This window comes from Ranitomeya imitator, chromosome 2 (genome assembly GCF_032444005.1).
Source record: "Ranitomeya imitator isolate aRanImi1 chromosome 2, aRanImi1.pri, whole genome shotgun sequence".
Lineage (NCBI taxonomy): Eukaryota > Metazoa > Chordata > Amphibia > Anura > Dendrobatidae > Ranitomeya > Ranitomeya imitator.
The window spans coordinates 573302355-573320376 of record NC_091283.1 but is presented as its reverse complement, the minus strand read 5'-3'; the positions used below and the strand labels follow the sequence as shown (position 1 = coordinate 573320376).

Sequence of the window (18022 nt, the reverse complement as noted above, 5' to 3'; positions counted from 1 at the left end):
GAACTGGAAAAATGGCTCCAAAAATTCATGAAAGATTCTTTGTTTAGTTTTTGTTAGATATTAGGCAACGATTTAAGCTAGAAATACGAAAATATATATTTTTATTCTCACTCGGTGTATCTACACAACCCGCGAAACACGAGCTTCTAACTCCATCTGGTAAAGAAGTAGGGATTTCTCTGGAAATATGTATCCCAGATAGGACATATTTGATCTCATTAGAATGCCCACGTTAATCTGAGATGAATGATGAGTTTGGTAGAACTATGGCGTGTTTTGTAGTGAAGTTATAGAAATTAGAAAGAATAGTTTAAAGTTTAGGCAGAATGTAGAGAGAGGAGGGTCTGGATAAGCCAGCCCTTCTGTGATGTCAAAGCCGGAAGGTATTAAGTTGTCGCAGGCTGCCCAGCTGAGTCTCTCTGCTAGATCTCTTCCTGACTGCTTGTCTCCTGAAGCCAGCAGCACGTCCAAATGAGCTGGGACATATGGAAAAACTCCACTAGCCTGGATGCTTGTCATGCTTTTAACATGTGAGTGTTATCTGTTCTCTTTTATTCCCTTTATGTTATAATTACCCATGTACATATTTGCAATTGTCTCATTTGTAACTTTTTTATAAAATATTTTTGATAACGCACTGCCTAATTTTTAATGGGATATACTATTATATGTTAGTTCTTCTCCATGCTCTAAAAACCGTACCCTAAGTCTTCTGAAGGGAAAACGCTACTGTTACTGTTGTGTTGGGTTAGCTTCGGACCCGTTTAATCGAAGCTGGTGGCAGCGAAAGTGCGCTGACTGTTGGATTATGCTGAAGCAACTGCGGGTTTGATAATTATTGTTCCTGCCTGAGTGGGAGTAGTTTACCGCGTCGCTGCAGCGTGTCCAATAGCCAGTACATAGCAGGCAGCCTTCCTGGCGACTAATTACCCAGGGTGCAGTACCTAATCTGACCTGAAAGTAAGGGGGCGCCAGAGAGCTGCAAGTGTTAAGTGGAACTGTAAGCGGGATATACATAAATCCCTGCAGTTTGTGGTATATTGAAAGCAGTGGGATACCTAGAATAAGCCCCTGCTGTAAGCAAGAGGCCAATAGCCTTGTGTGTGGTTTTTTATCACATCGTGGAGTGGAGGGATAACTAAGATAAGCCCCCCTACACATGTGATAGCCGTCTGTTGGCCTGAAGTCACCTCAATCCGTGACGTAGGGGTGACGGTCACGGTGGGAATCCTGACCCAGTGTTGACAGCGGTCAGGGGAATCGTGACAGAGGTGCACTGCGAATGTCAACAAACAAGGAAAAGAACTAGCTTGCATTGGCCGGGAATCGAACCCGGGCCTCCCGCGTGGCAGGCGAGAATTCTACCACTGAACCACCAATGCTTGGATGTGTCTTTTCTCTCTATGGTGTCCACCAGTCCCAGGGTCTCTCTCTGTGGTGTCCACCAGTCCCAGGGTCTGATGGCCACCTTCGGCCGACTGGACCGCGTGCAGCTCCGCAGGGCCGGTGGTCGACGGAAGCCCGGCTAGCTCAGTCGGTAGAGCATGAGACTCTTAATCTCAGGGTCGTGGGTTCGAGCCCCACGTTGGGCGGTTTCTTATTGCCTCCTTTTACTGCTTGTGCTAACTCCTGTCAACCAAGATGGCCCCTTGTGAAATGCCCCTTCTGCTGCAAAACATGAGAAACTGCCTAGTCCTGGATGATGAAGGGAAGGCCCAAAAGGATGGGGAGCCAAAGAAGAGCAGCGTGAGCCCTGTGGTTTTTGAAAGTGTCTGCAGAGTCAATGATGAAACGAGGTTGTCACGATATGGTATGAAATATCATATAAGTTTAGTTGCTCTTCAGCTCATAAGGTGGGCTAAACCCCCCCTTCCCTAGCTGACTCTACTTGTTTCTCTCTGGGCTACAGACTGTATGCTAGAAGGGGGTTTTATTGCCTTGGGTCGTAAATTCCAGGCTCAGAGGAAAGTCCCTCACCCCTCCCACCTTCACCAGTCAGAACTGGAAAAATGGCTCCAAAAATTCATGAAAGATTCTTTGTTTAGTTTTTGTTAGATATTAGGCAACGATTTAAGCTAGAAATACGAAAATATATATTTTTATTCTCACTCGGTGTATCTACACAACCCGCGAAACACGAGCTTCTAACTCCATCTGGTAAAGAAGTAGGGATTTCTCTGGAAATATGTATCCCAGATAGGACATATTTGATCTCATTAGAATGCCCACGTTAATCTGAGATGAATGATGAGTTTGGTAGAACTATGGCGTCTTTTGTAGTGAAGTTATAGAAATTAGAAAGAATAGTTTAAAGTTTAGGCAGAATGTAGAGAGAGGAGGGTCTGGATAAGCCAGCCCTTCTGTGATGTCAAAGCCGGAAGGTATTAAGTTGTCGCAGGCTGCCCAGCTGAGTCTTTCTGCTAGATCTCTTCCTGACTGCTTGTCTCCTGAAGCCAGCAGCACGTCCAAATGAGCTGGGACATATGGAAAAACTCCACTAGCCTGGATGCTTGTCATGCTTTTAACATGTGAGTGTTATCTGTTCTCTTTTATTCCCTTTATGTTATAATTACCCATGTACATATTTGCAATTGTCTCATTTGTAACTTTTTTATAAAATATTTTTGATAACGCACTGCCTAATTTTTAATGGGATATACTATTATATGTTAGTTCTTCTCCATGCTCTAAAAACCGTACCCTAAGTCTTCTGAAGGGAAAACGCTACTGTTACTGTTGTGTTGGGTTAGCTTCGGACCCGTTTAATCGAAGCAGGTGGCAGCGAAAGTGCGCTGACTGTTGGATTATGCTGAAGCAACTGCGGGTTTGATAATTATTGTTCCTGCCTGAGTGGGAGTAGTTTACCGCGTCGCTGCAGCGTGCCCAATAGCCAGTACATAGCAGGCAGCCTTCCTGGCGACTAATTACCCAGGGTGCAGTACCTAATCTGACCTGAAAGTAAGGGGGCGCCAGAGAGCTGCAAGTGTTAAGTGGAACTGTAAGCGGGATATACATAAATCCCTGCAGTTTGTGGTATATTGAAAGCAGTGGGATACCTAGAATAAGCCCCTGCTGTAAGCAAGAGGCCAATAGCCTTGTGTGTGGTTTTTTATCACATCGTGGAGTGGAGGGATAACTAAGATAAGCCCCCCTACACATGTGATAGCCGTCTGTTGGCCTGAAGTCACCTCAATCCGTGACGTAGGGGTGACGGTCACGGTGGGAATCCTGACCCAGTGTTGACAGCGGTCAGGGGAATCGTGACAGAGGTGCACTGCGAATGTCAACAAACAAGGAAAAGAACTAGCTTGCATTGGCCGGGAATCGAACCCGGGCTTCCTGCGTGGCAGGCGAGAATTCTACCACTGAACCACCAATGCTTGGATGTGTCTTTTCTCTCTGTGGTGTCCACCAGTCCCAGGGTCTCTCTCTGTGGTGTCCACCAGTCCCAGGGTCTGATGGCCACCTTCGGCCGACTGGACCGCGTGCAGCTCCGCAGGGCCGGTGGTCGACGGAAGCCCGGCTAGCTCAGTCGGTAGAGCATGAGACTCTTAATCTCAGGGTCGTGGGTTCGAGCCCCACGTTGGGCGGTTTCTTATTGCCTCCTTTTACTGCTTGTGCTAACTCCTGTCAACCCAGATGGCCCCTTGTGAAATGCCCCTTCTGCTGCAAAACATGAGAAACTGCCTAGTCCTGGATGATGAAGGGAAGGCCCAAAAGGATGGGGAGCCAAAGAAGAGCAGCGTGAGCCCTGTGGTTTTTGAAAGTGTCTGCAGAGTCAATGATGAAACGAGGTGCACTGCGAATGTCAACAAACAAGGAAAAGAACTAGCTTGCATTGGCCGGGAATCGAACCCGGGCCTCCCGCGTGGCAGGCGAGAATTCTACCACTGAACCACCAATGCTTGGATGTGTCTTTTCTCTCTGTGGTGTCCACCAGTCCCAGGGTCTCTCTCTGTGGTGTCCACCAGTCCCAGGGTCTGATGGCCACCTTCGGCCGACTGGACCGCGTGCAGCTCCGCAGGGCCGGTGGTCGACGGAAGCCCGGCTAGCTCAGTCGGTAGAGCATGAGACTCTTAATCTCAGGGTCGTGGGTTCGAGCCCCACGTTGGGCGGTTTCTTATTGCCTCCTTTTACTGCTTGTGCTAACTCCTGTCAACCCAGATGGCCCCTTGTGAAATGCCCCTTCTGCTGCAAAACATGAGAAACTGCCTAGTCCTGGATGATGAAGGGAAGGCCCAAAAGGATGGGGAGCCAAAGAAGAGCAGCGTGAGCCCTGTGGTTTTTGAAAGTGTCTGCAGAGTCAATGATGAAACGAGGTTGTCACGATATGGTATGAAATATCATATAAGTTTAGTTGCTCTTCAGCTCATAAGGTGGGCTAAACCCCCCCTTCCCTAGCTGACTCTACTTGTTTCTCTCTGGGCTACAGACTGTATGCTAGAAGGGGGTTTTATTGCCTTGGGTCGTAAATTCCAGGCTCAGAGGAAAGTCCCTCACCCCTCCCACCTTCACCAGTCAGAACTGGAAAAATGGCTCCAAAAATTCATGAAAGATTCTTTGTTTAGTTTTTGTTAGATATTAGGCAACGATTTAAGCTAGAAATACGAAAATATATATTTTTATTCTCACTCGGTGTATCTACACAACCCGCGAAACACGAGCTTCTAACTCCATCTGGTAAAGAAGTAGGGATTTCTCTGGAAATATGTATCCCAGATAGGACATATTTGATCTCATTAGAATGCCCACGTTAATCTGAGATGAATGATGAGTTTGGTAGAACTATGGCGTGTTTTGTAGTGAAGTTATAGAAATTAGAAAGAATAGTTTAAAGTTTAGGCAGAATGTAGAGAGAGGAGGGTCTGGATAAGCCAGCCCTTCTGTGATGTCAAAGCCGGAAGGTATTAAGTTGTCGCAGGCTGCCCAGCTGAGTCTCTCTGCTAGATCTCTTCCTGACTGCTTGTCTCCTGAAGCCAGCAGCACGTCCAAATGAGCTGGGACATATGGAAAAACTCCACTTGCCTGGATGCTTGTCATGCTTTTAACATGTGAGTGTTATCTGTTCTCTTTTATTCCCTTTATGTTATAATTACCCATGTACATATTTGCAATTGTCTCATTTGTAACTTTTTTATAAAATATTTTTGATAACGCACTGCCTAATTTTTAATGGGATATACTATTATATGTTAGTTCTTCTCCATGCTCTAAAAACCGTACCCTAAGTCTTCTGAAGGGAAAACGCTACTGTTACTGTTGTGTTGGGTTAGCTTCGGACCCGTTTAATCGAAGCTGGTGGCAGCGAAAGTGCGCTGACTGTTGGATTATGCTGAAGCAACTGCGGGTTTGATAATTATTGTTCCTGCCTGAGTGGGAGTAGTTTACCGCGTCGCTGCAGCGTGCCCAATAGCCAGTACATAGCAGGCAGCCTTCCTGGCGACTAATTACCCAGGGTGCAGTACCTAATCTGACCTGAAAGTAAGGGGGCGCCAGAGAGCTGCAAGTGTTAAGTGGAACTGTAAGCGGGATATACATAAATCCCTGCAGTTTGTGGTATATTGAAAGCAGTGGGATACCTAGAATAAGCCCCTGCTGTAAGCAAGAGGCCAATAGCCTTGTGTGTGGTTTTTTATCACATCGTGGAGTGGAGGGATAACTAAGATAAGCCCCCCTACACATGTGATAGCCGTCTGTTGGCCTGAAGTCACCTCAATCCGTGACGTAGGGGTGACGGTCACGGTGGGAATCCTGACCCAGTGTTGACAGCGGTCAGGGGAATCGTGACAGAGGTGCACTGCGAATGTCAACAAACAAGGAAAAGAACTAGCTTGCATTGGCCGGGAATCGAACCCGGGCCTCCTGCGTGGCAGGCGAGAATTCTACCACTGAACCACCAATGCTTGGATGTGTCTTTTCTCTCTGTGGTGTCCACCAGTCCCAGGGTCTCTCTCTGTGGTGTCCACCAGTCCCAGGGTCTGATGGCCACCTTCGGCCGACTGGACCGCGTGCAGCTCCGCAGGGCCGGTGGTCGACGGAAGCCCGGCTAGCTCAGTCGGTAGAGCATGAGACTCTTAATCTCAGGGTCGTGGGTTTGAGCCCCACGTTGGGCGGTTTCTTATTGCCTCCTTTTACTGCTTGTGCTAACTCCTGTCAACCCAGATGGCCCCTTGTGAAATGCCCCTTCTGCTGCAAAACATGAGAAACTGCCTAGTCCTGGATGAAGAAGGGAAGGCCCAAAAGGATGGGGAGCCAAAGAAGAGCAGCGTGAGCCCTGTGGTTTTTGAAAGTGTCTGCAGAGTCAATGATGAAACGAGGTGCACTGCGAATGTCAACAAACAAGGAAAAGAACTAGCTTGCATTGGCCGGGAATCGAACCCGGGCCTCCCGCGTGGCAGGCGAGAATTCTACCACTGAACCACCAATTCTTGGATGTGTCTTTTCTCTCTGTGGTGTCCACCAGTCCCAGGGTCTCTCTCTGTGGTGTCCACCAGTCCCAGGGTCTGATGGCCACCTTCGGCCGACTGGACCGCGTGCAGCTCCGCAGGGCCGGTGGTCGACGGAAGCCCGGCTAGCTCAGTCGGTAGAGCATGAGACTCTTAATCTCAGGGTCGTGGGTTCGAGCCCCACGTTGGGCGGTTTCTTATTGCCTCCTTTTACTGCTTGTGCTAACTCCTGTCAACCCAGATGGCCCCTTGTGAAATGCCCCTTCTGCTGCAAAACATGAGAAACTGCCTAGTCCTGGATGATGAAGGGAAGGCCCAAAAGGATGGGGAGCCAAAGAAGAGCAGCGTGAGCCCTGTGGTTTTTGAAAGTGTCTGCAGAGTCAATGATGAAACGAGGTTGTCACGATATGGTATGAAATATCATATAAGTTTAGTTGCTCTTCAGCTCATAAGGTGGGCTAAACCCCCCCTTCCCTAGCTGACTCTACTTGTTTCTCTCTGGGCTACAGACTGTATGCTAGAAGGGGGTTTTATTGCCTTGGGTCGTAAATTCCAGGCTCAGAGGAAAGTCCCTCACCCCTCCCACCTTCACCAGTCAGAACTGGAAAAATGGCTCCAAAAATTCATGAAAGATTCTTTGTTTAGTTTTTGTTAGATATTAGGCAACGATTTAAGCTAGAAATACGAAAATATATATTTTTATTCTCACTCGGTGTATCTACACAACCCGCGAAACACGAGCTTCTAACTCCATCTGGTAAAGAAGTAGGGATTTCTCTGGAAATATGTATCCCAGATAGGACATATTTGATCTCATTAGAATGCCCACGTTAATCTGAGATGAATGATGAGTTTGGTAGAACTATGGCGTGTTTTGTAGTGATGTTATAGAAATTAAAAGAATAGTTTAAAGTTTAGGCAGAATGTAGAGAGAGGAGGGTCTGGATAAGCCAGCCCTTCTGTGATGTCAAAGCCGGAAGGTATTAAGTTGTCGCAGGCTGCCCAGCTGAGTCTCTCTGCTAGATCTCTTCCTGACTGCTTGTCTCCTGAAGCCAGCAGCACGTCCAAATGAGCTGGGACATATGGAAAAACTCCACTAGCCTGGATGCTTGTCATGCTTTTAACATGTGAGTGTTATCTGTTCTCTTTTATTCCCTTTATGTTATAATTACCCATGTACATATTTGCAATTGTCTCATTTGTAACTTTTTTATAAAATATTTTTGATAACGCACTGCCTAATTTTTAATGGGATATACTATTATATGTTAGTTCTTCTCCATGCTCTAAAAACCGTACCCTAAGTCTTCTGAAGGGAAAACGCTACTGTTACTGTTGTGTTGGGTTAGCTTCGGACCCGTTTAATCGAAGCAGGTGGCAGCGAAAGTGCGCTGACTGTTGGATTATGCTGAAGCAACTGCGGGTTTGATAATTATTGTTCCTGCCTGAGTGGGAGTAGTTTACCGCGTCGCTGCAGCGTGCCCAATAGCCAGTACATAGCAGGCAGCCTTCCTGGCGACTAATTACCCAGGGTGCAGTACCTAATCTGACCTGAAAGTAAGGGGGCGCCAGAGAGCTGCAAGTGTTAAGTGGAACTGTAAGCGGGATATACATAAATCCCTGCAGTTTGTGGTATATTGAAAGCAGTGGGATACCTAGAATAAGCCCCTGCTGTAAGCAAGAGGCCAATAGCCTTGTGTGTGGTTTTTTATCACATCGTGGAGTGGAGGGATAACTAAGATAAGCCCCCCTACACATGTGATAGCCGTCTGTTGGCCTGAAGTCACCTCAATCCGTGACGTAGGGGTGACGGTCACGGTGGGAATCCTGATCCAGTGTTGACAGCGGTCAGGGGAATCGTGACAGAGGTGCACTGCGAATGTCAACAAACAAGGAAAAGAACTAGCTTGCATTGGCCGGGAATCGAACCCGGGCCTCCCGCGTGGCAGGCGAGAATTCTACCACTGAACCACCAATGCTTGGATGTGTCTTTTCTCTCTGTGGTGTCCACCAGTCCCAGGGTCTCTCTCTGTGGTGTCCACCAGTCCCAGGGTCTGATGGCCACCTTCGGCCGACTGGACCGCGTGCAGCTCCGCAGGGCCGGTGGTCGACGGAAGCCCGGCTAGCTCAGTCGGTAGAGCATGAGACTCTTAATCTCAGGGTCGTGGGTTCGAGCCCCACGTTGGGCGGTTTCTTATTGCCTCCTTTTACTGCTTGTGCTAACTCCTGTCAACCCAGATGGCCCCTTGTGAAATGCCCCTTCTGCTGCAAAACATGAGAAACTGCCTAGTCCTGGATGATGAAGGGAAGGCCCAAAAGGATGGGGAGCCAAAGAAGAGCAGCGTGAGCCCTGTGGTTTCTGAAAGTGTCTGCAGAGTCAATGATGAAACGAGGTGCACTGCGAATGTCAACAAACAAGGAAAAGAACTAGCTTGCATTGGCCGGGAATCGAACCCGGGCCTCCCGCGTGGCAGGCGAGAATTCTACCACTGAACCACCAATGCTTGGATGTGTCTTTTCTCTCTGTGGTGTCCACCAGTCCCAGGGTCTCTCTCTGTGGTGTCCACCAGTCCCAGGGTCTGATGGCCACCTTCGGCCGACTGGACCGCGTGCAGCTCCGCAGGGCCGGTGGTCGACGGAAGCCCGGCTAGCTCAGTCGGTAGAGCATGAGACTCTTAATCTCAGGGTCGTGGGTTCGAGCCCCACGTTGGGCGGTTTCTTATTGCCTCCTTTTACTGCTTGTGCTAACTCCTGTCAACCCAGATGGCCCCTTGTGAAATGCCCCTTCTGCTGCAAAACATGAGAAACTGCCTAGTCCTGGATGATGAAGGGAAGGCCCAAAAGGATGGGGAGCCAAAGAAGAGCAGCGTGAGCCCTGTGGTTTTTGAAAGTGTCTGCAGAGTCAATGATGAAACGAGGTTGTCACGATATGGTATGAAATATCATATAAGTTTAGTTGCTCTTCAGCTCATAAGGTGGGCTAAACCCCCCCTTCCCTAGCTGACTCTACTTGTTTCTCTCTGGGCTACAGACTGTATGCTAGAAGGGGGTTTTATTGCCTTGGGTCGTAAATTCCAGGCTCAGAGGAAAGTCCCTCACCCCTCCCACCTTCACCAGTCAGAACTGGAAAAATGGCTCCAAAAATTCATGAAAGATTCTTTGTTTAGTTTTTGTTAGATATTAGGCAACGATTTAAGCTAGAAATACGAAAATATATATTTTTATTCTCACTCGGTGTATCTACACAACCCGCGAAACACGAGCTTCTAACTCCATCTGGTAAAGAAGTAGGGATTTCTCTGGAAATATGTATCCCAGATAGGACATATTTGATCTCATTAGAATGCCCACGTTAATCTGAGATGAATGATGAGTTTGGTAGAACTATGGCGTGTTTTGTAGTGAAGTTATAGAAATTAGAAAGAATAGTTTAAAGTTTAGGCAGAATGTAGAGAGAGGAGGGTCTGGATAAGCCAGCCCTTCTGTGATGTCAAAGCCGGAAGGTATTAAGTTGTCGCAGGCTGCCCAGCTGAGTCTCTCTGCTAGATCTCTTCCTGACTGCTTGTCTCCTGAAGCCAGCAGCACGTCCAAATGAGCTGGGACATATGGAAAAACTCCACTAGCCTGGATGCTTGTCATGCTTTTAACATGTGAGTGTTATCTGTTCTCTTTTATTCCCTTTATGTTATAATTACCCATGTACATATTTGCAATTGTCTCATTTGTAACTTTTTTATAAAATATTTTTGATAACGCACTGCCTAATTTTTAATGGGATATACTATTATATGTTAGTTCTTCTCCATGCTCTAAAAACCGTACCCTAAGTCTTCTGAAGGGAAAACGCTACTGTTACTGTTGTGTTGGGTTAGCTTCGGACCCGTTTAATCGAAGCTGGTGGCAGCGAAAGTGCGCTGACTGTTGGATTATGCTGAAGCAACTGCGGGTTTGATAATTATTGTTCCTGCCTGAGTGGGAGTAGTTTACCGCGTCGCTGCAGCGTGCCCAATAGCCAGTACATAGCAGGCAGCCTTCCTGGCGACTAATTACCCAGGGTGCAGTACCTAATCTGACCTGAAAGTAAGGGGGCGCCAGAGAGCTGCAAGTGTTAAGTGGAACTGTAAGCGGGATATACATAAATCCCTGCAGTTTGTGGTATATTGAAAGCAGTGGGATACCTAGAATAAGCCCCTGCTGTAAGCAAGAGGCCAATAGCCTTGTGTGTGGTTTTTTATCACATCGTGGAGTGGAGGGATAACTAAGATAAGCCCCCCTACACATGTGATAGCCGTCTGTTGGCCTGAAGTCACCTCAATCCGTGACGTAGGGGTGACGGTCACGGTGGGAATCCTGACCCAGTGTTGACAGCGGTCAGGGGAATCGTGACAGAGGTGCACTGCGAATGTCAACAAACAAGGAAAAGAACTAGCTTGCATTGGCCGGGAATCGAACCCGGGCCTCCCGCGTGGCAGGCGAGAATTCTACCACTGAACCACCAATGCTTGGATGTGTCTTTTCTCTCTGTGGTGTCCACCAGTCCCAGGGTCTCTCTCTGTGGTGTCCACCAGTCCCTGGGTCTGATGGCCACCTTCGGCCGACTGGAACGCGTGCGGCTCCGCAGGGTCGGTGGTCGACGGAAGCCCGGCTAGCTCAGTCGGTAGAGCATGAGACTCTTAATCTCAGGGTCGTGGGTTCGAGCCCCACATTGGGCGGTTTCTTATTGCCTCCTTTTACTGCTTGTGCTAACTCCTGTCAACCCAGATGGCCCCTTGTGAAATGCCCCTTCTGCTGCAAAACATGAGAAACTGCCTAGTCCTGGATGATGAAGGGAAGGCCCAAAAGGATGGGGAGCCAAAGAAGAGCAGCGTGAGCCCTGTGGTTTTTGAAAGTGTCTGCAGAGTCAATGATGAAACGAGGTGCACTGCGAATGTCAACAAACAAGGAAAAGAACTAGCTTCCATTGGCCGGGAATCGAACCCGGGCCTCCCGCGTGGCAGGCGAGAATTCTACCACTGAACCACCAATGCTTGGATGTGTCTTTTCTCTCTGTGGTGTCCACCAGTCCCAGGGTCTCTCTCTGTGGTGTCCACCAGTCCCAGGGTCTGATGGCCACCTTCGGCCGACTGGACCGCATGCAGCTCCGCAGGGCCGGTGGTCGACGGAAGCCCGGCTAGCTCAGTCGGTAGAGCATGAGACTCTTAATCTCAGGGTCGTGGGTTCGAGCCCCACGTTGGGCGGTTTCTTATTGCCTCCTTTTACTGCTTGTGCTAACTCCTGTCAACCCAGATGGCCCCTTGTGAAATGCCCCTTCTGCTGCAAAACATGAGAAACTGCCTAGTCCTGGATGATGAAGGGAAGGCCCAAAAGGATGGGGAGCCAAAGAAGAGCAGCGTGAGCCCTGTGGTTTTTGAAAGTGTCTGCAGAGTCAATGATGAAACGAGGCTGTCACGATATGGTATGAAATATCATATAAGTTTAGTTGCTCTTCAGCTCATAAGGTGGGCTAAACCCCCCCTTCCCTAGCTGACTCTACTTGTTTCTCTCTGGGCTACAGACTGTATGCTAGAAGGGGGTTTTATTGCCTTGGGTCGTAAATTCCAGGCTCAGAGGAAAGTCCCTCACCCCTCCCACCTTCACCAGTCAGAACTGGAAAAATGGCTCCAAAAATTCATGAAAGATTCTTTGTTTAGTTTTTGTTAGATATTAGGCAACGATTTAAGCTAGAAATACGAAAATATATATTTTTATTCTCACTCGGTGTATCTACACAACCCGCGAAACACGAGCTTCTAACTCCATCTGGTAAAGAAGTAGGGATTTCTCTGGAAATATGTATCCCAGATAGGACATATTTGATCTCATTAGAATGCCCACGTTAATCTGAGATGAATGATGAGTTTGGTAGAACTATGGCGTGTTTTGTAGTGAAGTTATAGAAATTAGAAAGAATAGTTTAAAGTTTAGGCAGAATGTAGAGAGAGGAGGGTCTGGATAAGCCAGCCCTTCTGTGATGTCAAAGCCGGAAGGTATTAAGTTGTCGCAGGCTGCCCAGCTGAGTCTCTCTGCTAGATCTCTTCCTGACTGCTTGTCTCCTGAAGCCAGCAGCACGTCCAAATGAGCTGGGACATATGGAAAAACTCCACTAGCCTGGATGCTTGTCATGCTTTTAACATGTGAGTGTTATCTGTTCTCTTTTATTCCCTTTATGTTATAATTACCCATGTACATATTTGCAATTGTCTCATTTGTAACTTTTTTATAAAATATTTTTGATAACGCACTGCCTAATTTTTAATGGGATATACTATTATATGTTAGTTCTTCTCCATGCTCTAAAAACCGTACCCTAAGTCTTCTGAAGGGAAAACGCTACTGTTACTGTTGTGTTGGGTTAGCTTCGGACCCGTTTAATCGAAGCTGGTGGCAGCGAAAGTGCGCTGACTGTTGGATTATGCTGAAGCAACTGCGGGTTTGATAATTATTGTTCCTGCCTGAGTGGGAGTAGTTTACCGCGTCGCTGCAGCGTGCCCAATAGCCAGTACATAGCAGGCAGCCTTCCTGGCGACTAATTACCCAGGGTGCAGTACCTAATCTGACCTGAAAGTAAGGGGGCGCCAGAGAGCTGCAAGTGTTAAGTGGAACTGTAAGCGGGATATACATAAATCCCTGCAGTTTGTGGTATATTGAAAGCAGTGGGATACCTAGAATAAGCCCCTGCTGTAAGCAAGAGGCCAATAGCCTTGTGTGTGGTTTTTTATCACATCGTGGAGTGGAGGGATAACTAAGATAAGCCCCCCTACACATGTGATAGCCGTCTGTTGGCCTGAAGTCACCTCAATCCGTGACGTAGGGGTGACGGTCACGGTGGGAATCCTGACCCAGTGTTGACAGCGGTCAGGGGAATCGTGACAGAGGTGCACTGCGAATGTCAACAAACAAGGAAAAGAACTAGCTTGCATTGGCCGGGAATCGAACCCGGGGCTCCCGCGTGGCAGGCGAGAATTCTACCACTGAACCACCAATGCTTGAATGTGTCTTTTCTCTCTGTGGTGTCCACCAGTCCCAGGGTCTCTCTCTGTGGTGTCCACCAGTCCCAGGGTCTGATGGCCACCTTCGGCCGACTGGAACGCGTGCGGCTCCGCAGGGCCGGTGGTCGACGGAAGCCCGGCTAGCTCAGTCGGTAGAGCATGAGACTCTTAATCTCAGGGTCGTGGGTTCGAGCCCCACATTGGGCGGTTTCTTATTGCCTCCTTTTACTGCTTGTGCTAACTCCTGTCAACCCAGATGGCCCCTTGTGAAATGCCCCTTCTGCTGCAAAACATGAGAAACTGCCTAGTCCTGGATGATGAAGGGAAGGCCCAAAAGGATGGGGAGCCAAAGAAGAGCAGCGTGAGCCCTGTGGTTTTTGAAAGTGTCTGCAGAGTCAATGATGAAACGAGGTGCACTGCGAATGTCAACAAACAAGGAAAAGAACTAGCTTGCATTGGCCGGGAATCGAACCCGGGCCTCCCGCGTGGCAGGCGAGAATTCTACCACTGAACCACCAATGCTTGGATGTGTCTTTTCTCTCTGTGGTGTCCACCAGTCCCAGGGTCTCTCTCTGTGGTGTCCACCAGTCCCAGGGTCTGATGGCCACCTTCGGCCGACTGGACCGCGTGCAGCTCCGCAGGGCCGGTGGTCGACGGAAGCCCGGCTAGCTCAGTCGGTAGAGCATGAGACTCTTAATCTCAGGGTCGTGGGTTCGAGCCCCACGTTGGGCGGTTTCTTATTGCCTCCTTTTACTGCTTGTGCTAACTCCTGTCAACCCAGATGGCCCCTTGTGAAATGCCCCTTCTGCTGCAAAACATGAGAAACTGCCTAGTCCTGGTTGATGAAGGGAAGGCCCAAAAGGATGGGGAGCCAAAGAAGAGCAGCGTGAGCCCTGTGGTTTTTGAAAGTGTCTGCAGAGTCAATAATGAAACGAGGTTGTCACGATATGGTATGAAATATCATATAAGTTTAGTTGCTCTTCAGCTCATAAGGTGGGCTAAACCCCCCCTTCCCTAGCTGACTCTACTTGTTTCTCTCTGGGCTACAGACTGTATGCTAGAAGGGGGTTTTATTGCCTTGGGTCGTAAATTCCAGGCTCAGAGGAAAGTCCCTCACCCCTCCCACCTTCACCAGTCAGAACTGGAAAAATGGCTCCAAAAATTCATGAAAGATTCTTTGTTTAGTTTTTGTTAGATATTAGGCAACGATTTAAGCTAGAAATACGAAAATATATATTTTTATTCTCACTCGGTGTATCTACACAACCCGCGAAACACGAGCTTCTAACTCCATCTGGTAAAGAAGTAGGGATTTCTCTGGAAATATGTATCCCAGATAGGACATATTTGATCTCATTAGAATGCCCACGTTAATCTGAGATGAATGATGAGTTTGGTAGAACTATGGCGTGTTTTGTAGTGAAGTTATAGAAATTAGAAAGAATAGTTTAAAGTTTAGGCAGAATGTAGAGAGAGGAGGGTCTGGATAAGCCAGCCCTTCTGTGATGTCAAAGCCGGAAGGTATTAAGTTGTCGCAGGCTGCCCAGCTGAGTCTCTCTGCTAGATCTCTTCCTGACTGCTTGTCTCCTGAAGCCAGCAGCACGTCCAAATGAGCTGGGACATATGGAAAAACTCCACTAGCCTGGATGCTTGTCATGCTTTTAACATGTGAGTGTTATCTGTTCTCTTTTATTCCCTTTATGTTATAATTACCCATGTACATATTTGCAATTGTCTCATTTGTAACTTTTTTATAAAATATTTTTGATAACGCACTGCCTAATTTTTAATGGGATATACTATTATATGTTAGTTCTTCTCCATGCTCTAAAAACCGTACCCTAAGTCTTCTGAAGGGAAAACGCTACTGTTACTGTTGTGTTGGGTTAGCTTCGGACCCGTTTAATCGAAGCTGGTGGCAGCGAAAGTGCGCTGACTGTTGGATTATGCTGAAGCAACTGCGGGTTTGATAATTATTGTTCCTGCCTGAGTGGGAGTAGTTTACCGCGTCGCTGCAGCGTGCCCAATAGCCAGTACATAGCAGGCAGCCTTCCTGGCGACTAATTACCCAGGGTGCAGTACCTAATCTGACCTGAAAGTAAGGGGGCGCCAGAGAGCTGCAAGTGTTAAGTGGAACTGTAAGCGGGATATACATAAATCCCTGCAGTTTGTGGTATATTGAAAGCAGTGGGATACCTAGAATAAGCCCCTGCTGTAAGCAAGAGGCCAATAGCCTTGTGTGTGGTTTTTTATCACATCGTGGAGTGGAGGGATAACTAAGATAAGCCCCCCTACACATGTGATAGCCGTCTGTTGGCCTGAAGTCACCTCAATCCGTGACGTAGGGGTGACGGTCACGGTGGGAATCCTGACCCAGTGTTGACAGCGGTCAGGGGAATCGTGACAGAGGTGCACTGCGAATGTCAACAAACAAGGAAAAGAACTAGCTTGCATTGGCCGGGAATCGGACCCGGGCCTCCCGCGTGGCAGGCGAGAATTCTACCACTGAACCACCAATGCTTGGATGTGTCTTTTCTCTCTGTGGTGTCCACCAGTCCCAGGGTCTCTCTCTGTGGTGTCCACCAGTCCCAGGGTCTGATGGCCACCTTCGGCCGACTGGACCGCGTGCAGCTCCGCAGGGCCGGTGGTCGACGGAAGCCCGGCTAGCTCAGTCGGTAGAGCATGAGACTCTTAATCTCAGGGTCGTGGGTTCGAGCCCCACGTTGGGCGGTTTCTTATTGCCTCCTTTTACTGCTTGTGCTAACTCCTGTCAACCCAGATGGCCCCTTGTGAAATGCCCCTTCTGCTGCAAAACATGAGAAACTGCCTAGTCCTGGATGATGAAGGGAAGGCCCAAAAGGATGGGGAGCCAAAGAAGAGCAGCGTGAGCCCTGTGGTTTTTGAAAGTGTCTGCAGAGTCAATGATGAAACGAGGTGCACTGCGAATGTCAACAAACAAGGAAAAGAACTAGCTTGCATTGGCCGGGAATCGAACCCGGGCCTCCCGCGTGGCAGGCGAGAATTCTACCACTGAACCACCAATGCTTGGATGTGTCTTTTCTCTCTGTGGTGTCCACCAGTCCCAGGGTCTCTCTCTGTGGTGTCCACCAGTCCCAGGGTCTGATGGCCACCTTCGGCCGACTGGACCGCGTGCAGCTCCGCAGGGCCGGTGGTCGACGGAAGCCCGGCTAGCTCAGTCGGTAGAGCATGAGACTCTTAATCTCAGGGTCGTGGGTTCGAGCCCCACGTTGGGCGGTTTCTTATTGCCTCCTTTTACTGCTTGTGCTAACTCCTGTCAACCCAGATGGCCCCTTGTGAAATGCCCCTTCTGCTGCAAAACATGAGAAACTGCCTAGTCCTGGATGATGAAGGGAAGGCCCAAAAGGATGGGGCGCCAAAGAAGAGCAGCGTGAGCCCTGTGGTTTTTGAAAGTGTCTGCAGAGTCAATGATGAAACGAGGTTGTCACGATATGGTATGAAATATCATATAAGTTTAGTTGCTCTTCAGCTCATAAGGTGGGCTAAACCCCCCCTTCCCTAGCTGACTCTACTTGTTTCTCTCTGGGCTACAGACTGTATGCTAGAAGGGGGTTTTATTGCCTTGGGTCGTAAATTCCAGGCTCAGAGGAAAGTCCCTCACCCCTCCCACCTTCACCAGTCAGAACTGGAAAAATGGCTCCAAAAATTCATGAAAGATTCTTTGTTTAGTTTTTGTTAGATATTAGGCAACGATTTAAGCTAGAAATACGAAAATATATATTTTTATTCTCACTCGGTGTATCTACACAACCCGCGAAACACGAGCTTCTAACTCCATCTGGTAAAGAAGTAGGGATTTCTCTGGAAATATGTATCCCAGATAGGACATATTTGATCTCATTAGAATGCCCACGTTAATCTGAGATGAATGATGAGTTTGGTAGAACTATGGCGTGTTTTGTAGTGAAGTTATAGAAATTAGAAAGAATAGTTTAAAGTTTAGGCAGAATGTAGAGAGAGGAGGGTCTGGATAAGCCAGCCCTTCTGTGATGTCAAAGCCGGAAGGTATTAAGTTGTCGCAGGCTGCCCAGCTGAGTCTCTCTGCTAGATCTCTTCCTGACTGCTTGTCTCCTGAAGCCAGCAGCACGTCCAAATGAGCTGGGACATATGGAAAAACTCCACTAGCCTGGATGCTTGTCATGCTTTTAACATGTGAGTGTTATCTGTTCTCTTTTATTCCCTTTATGTTATAATTACCCATGTACATATTTGCAATTGTCTCATTTGTAACTTTTTTATAAAATATTTTTGATAACGCACTGCCTAATTTTTAATGGGATATACTATTATATGTTAGTTCTTCTCCATGCTCTAAAAACCGTACCCTAAGTCTTCTGAAGGGAAAACGCTACTGTTACTGTTGTGTTGGGTTAGCTTCGGACCCGTTTAATCGAAGCTGGTGGCAGCGAAAGTGCGCTGACTGTTGGATTATGCTGAAGCAACTGCGGGTTTGATAATTATTGTTCCTGCCTGAGTGGGAGTAGTTTACCGCGTCGCTGCAGCGTGCCC

General features: G+C 48.1%; 22 non-coding genes across 22 annotated transcripts; 13 read left to right on the top strand and 9 right to left on the bottom strand.

Annotated features, from left to right (window-relative positions):
• Window positions 1-1311: 1311 nt before the first annotated feature.
• TRNAG-GCC (transfer RNA glycine (anticodon GCC)) lies at window positions 1312-1382 on the bottom strand. The gene has a single exon. It is a non-coding gene; the product is annotated as a tRNA-Gly (tRNA).
• A 137-nt stretch (window positions 1383-1519) lies between these two features.
• TRNAK-CUU (transfer RNA lysine (anticodon CUU)) lies at window positions 1520-1592 on the top strand. The gene has a single exon. It is a non-coding gene; the product is annotated as a tRNA-Lys (tRNA).
• Window positions 1593-3517: 1925 nt separating this feature from the next.
• Window positions 3518-3590, top strand: TRNAK-CUU (transfer RNA lysine (anticodon CUU)). The gene has a single exon. It is a non-coding gene; the product is annotated as a tRNA-Lys (tRNA).
• Window positions 3591-3834: 244 nt separating this feature from the next.
• TRNAG-GCC (transfer RNA glycine (anticodon GCC)) lies at window positions 3835-3905 on the bottom strand. The gene has a single exon. It is a non-coding gene; the product is annotated as a tRNA-Gly (tRNA).
• A 137-nt stretch (window positions 3906-4042) lies between these two features.
• TRNAK-CUU (transfer RNA lysine (anticodon CUU)) lies at window positions 4043-4115 on the top strand. Its single transcript has one exon. It is a non-coding gene; the product is annotated as a tRNA-Lys (tRNA).
• Window positions 4116-5832: 1717 nt separating this feature from the next.
• On the bottom strand, window positions 5833-5903 carry TRNAG-GCC (transfer RNA glycine (anticodon GCC)). Its single transcript has one exon. It is a non-coding gene; the product is annotated as a tRNA-Gly (tRNA).
• Window positions 5904-6040: 137 nt separating this feature from the next.
• Window positions 6041-6113, top strand: TRNAK-CUU (transfer RNA lysine (anticodon CUU)). Its single transcript has one exon. It is a non-coding gene; the product is annotated as a tRNA-Lys (tRNA).
• A 452-nt stretch (window positions 6114-6565) lies between these two features.
• TRNAK-CUU (transfer RNA lysine (anticodon CUU)) lies at window positions 6566-6638 on the top strand. Its single transcript has one exon. It is a non-coding gene; the product is annotated as a tRNA-Lys (tRNA).
• A 1716-nt stretch (window positions 6639-8354) lies between these two features.
• Window positions 8355-8425, bottom strand: TRNAG-GCC (transfer RNA glycine (anticodon GCC)). The gene has a single exon. It is a non-coding gene; the product is annotated as a tRNA-Gly (tRNA).
• A 137-nt stretch (window positions 8426-8562) lies between these two features.
• TRNAK-CUU (transfer RNA lysine (anticodon CUU)) lies at window positions 8563-8635 on the top strand. Its single transcript has one exon. It is a non-coding gene; the product is annotated as a tRNA-Lys (tRNA).
• Window positions 8636-8879: 244 nt separating this feature from the next.
• TRNAG-GCC (transfer RNA glycine (anticodon GCC)) lies at window positions 8880-8950 on the bottom strand. The gene has a single exon. It is a non-coding gene; the product is annotated as a tRNA-Gly (tRNA).
• A 137-nt stretch (window positions 8951-9087) lies between these two features.
• Window positions 9088-9160, top strand: TRNAK-CUU (transfer RNA lysine (anticodon CUU)). Its single transcript has one exon. It is a non-coding gene; the product is annotated as a tRNA-Lys (tRNA).
• A 1717-nt stretch (window positions 9161-10877) lies between these two features.
• Window positions 10878-10948, bottom strand: TRNAG-GCC (transfer RNA glycine (anticodon GCC)). The gene has a single exon. It is a non-coding gene; the product is annotated as a tRNA-Gly (tRNA).
• Window positions 10949-11085: 137 nt separating this feature from the next.
• TRNAK-CUU (transfer RNA lysine (anticodon CUU)) lies at window positions 11086-11158 on the top strand. The gene has a single exon. It is a non-coding gene; the product is annotated as a tRNA-Lys (tRNA).
• Window positions 11159-11610: 452 nt separating this feature from the next.
• TRNAK-CUU (transfer RNA lysine (anticodon CUU)) lies at window positions 11611-11683 on the top strand. The gene has a single exon. It is a non-coding gene; the product is annotated as a tRNA-Lys (tRNA).
• Window positions 11684-13400: 1717 nt separating this feature from the next.
• TRNAG-GCC (transfer RNA glycine (anticodon GCC)) lies at window positions 13401-13471 on the bottom strand. The gene has a single exon. It is a non-coding gene; the product is annotated as a tRNA-Gly (tRNA).
• A 137-nt stretch (window positions 13472-13608) lies between these two features.
• On the top strand, window positions 13609-13681 carry TRNAK-CUU (transfer RNA lysine (anticodon CUU)). The gene has a single exon. It is a non-coding gene; the product is annotated as a tRNA-Lys (tRNA).
• A 244-nt stretch (window positions 13682-13925) lies between these two features.
• Window positions 13926-13996, bottom strand: TRNAG-GCC (transfer RNA glycine (anticodon GCC)). The gene has a single exon. It is a non-coding gene; the product is annotated as a tRNA-Gly (tRNA).
• Window positions 13997-14133: 137 nt separating this feature from the next.
• TRNAK-CUU (transfer RNA lysine (anticodon CUU)) lies at window positions 14134-14206 on the top strand. The gene has a single exon. It is a non-coding gene; the product is annotated as a tRNA-Lys (tRNA).
• Window positions 14207-16131: 1925 nt separating this feature from the next.
• Window positions 16132-16204, top strand: TRNAK-CUU (transfer RNA lysine (anticodon CUU)). The gene has a single exon. It is a non-coding gene; the product is annotated as a tRNA-Lys (tRNA).
• Window positions 16205-16448: 244 nt separating this feature from the next.
• On the bottom strand, window positions 16449-16519 carry TRNAG-GCC (transfer RNA glycine (anticodon GCC)). The gene has a single exon. It is a non-coding gene; the product is annotated as a tRNA-Gly (tRNA).
• Window positions 16520-16656: 137 nt separating this feature from the next.
• Window positions 16657-16729, top strand: TRNAK-CUU (transfer RNA lysine (anticodon CUU)). The gene has a single exon. It is a non-coding gene; the product is annotated as a tRNA-Lys (tRNA).
• Window positions 16730-18022: the final 1293 nt, after the last annotated feature.